Raw genomic sequence first — 738 nt, 5'->3', positions numbered from 1 at the left:
ATGCGGTGGGGTCAGGCCGACGGCAACACCTCCTTCTCTGATTGTAAACCTCCAGCAAACACAACTCCACAGCAAGTGCCCGTACTGTTAGTATTTGGAACATCATCGGGCCGCAAGGACGTGGGTTGGAAAATCATTTGGTTTTTATCAAAGTAACAAAGGAAGCGCCACTTTCATCCCTAGAGATGACATTTCCTTGAGATTTTCAAGCTGTGTCATTTCTGCCTTGGGAAGGTCCATGTTACAGATGTTTCTGGTGGTGTTTGTTGGTATCAGTGTGTACAAACGTGGCTAAGTGTGTAGCCAGGAGGCTTTTATCCCTGCAGTTGACAGAAAAGCTCCAAATCTCTTTTGTTACGTTGTAACAGGACTTCAAGTGTAGTTTAAGTTTCTGGAGATGAAAGCTAAGCGTGGGGGGCACCTAGTCTGTCTTCATTCCCACCTTCATGTACTTGTGCGGGAATTGTAACTGGCACTTACATGCTGCTAATGTCGCTTTACAGGGGGAGATAGGAAAAGAGAGATGTCATCAGAAAGGAGGACTTGGTGTATAATGTTAATTACAAGTTAACTGTACATTCTACCAGCTCACTCTTTTTGTTATTGAAAAACCAAAAAAAACAAACCCACTACCATCAAGTGGATTCCAACTCATTGGGACCCTAGAGGACAGAGTGGAACTGCCCACAGGGTCTCCTAGGCTGTGGTCTTTACTGAAGCAAAGCCCAAACCACACCC

General features: G+C 45.1%; 1 protein-coding gene across 1 annotated transcript in view; it reads left to right on the top strand.

Moving 5' to 3' along the window:
• The window catches only part of NBEA (neurobeachin), a gene marked incomplete at its 5' end in the record, with an annotated part of 985,874 nt that overhangs the window by 679,873 nt on the left and 305,263 nt on the right, over positions 1–738 (top strand). The window lies entirely within an intron of this gene.

This window comes from Orycteropus afer, unplaced genomic scaffold, assembly GCF_000298275.1.
Source record: "Orycteropus afer afer isolate SDZICR_OR568_19922 unplaced genomic scaffold, OryAfe1.0 scaffold00384, whole genome shotgun sequence".
Taxonomy (NCBI): domain Eukaryota; kingdom Metazoa; phylum Chordata; class Mammalia; order Tubulidentata; family Orycteropodidae; genus Orycteropus; species Orycteropus afer.
This window is presented reverse-complemented; position numbering and strand designations above follow the sequence as displayed.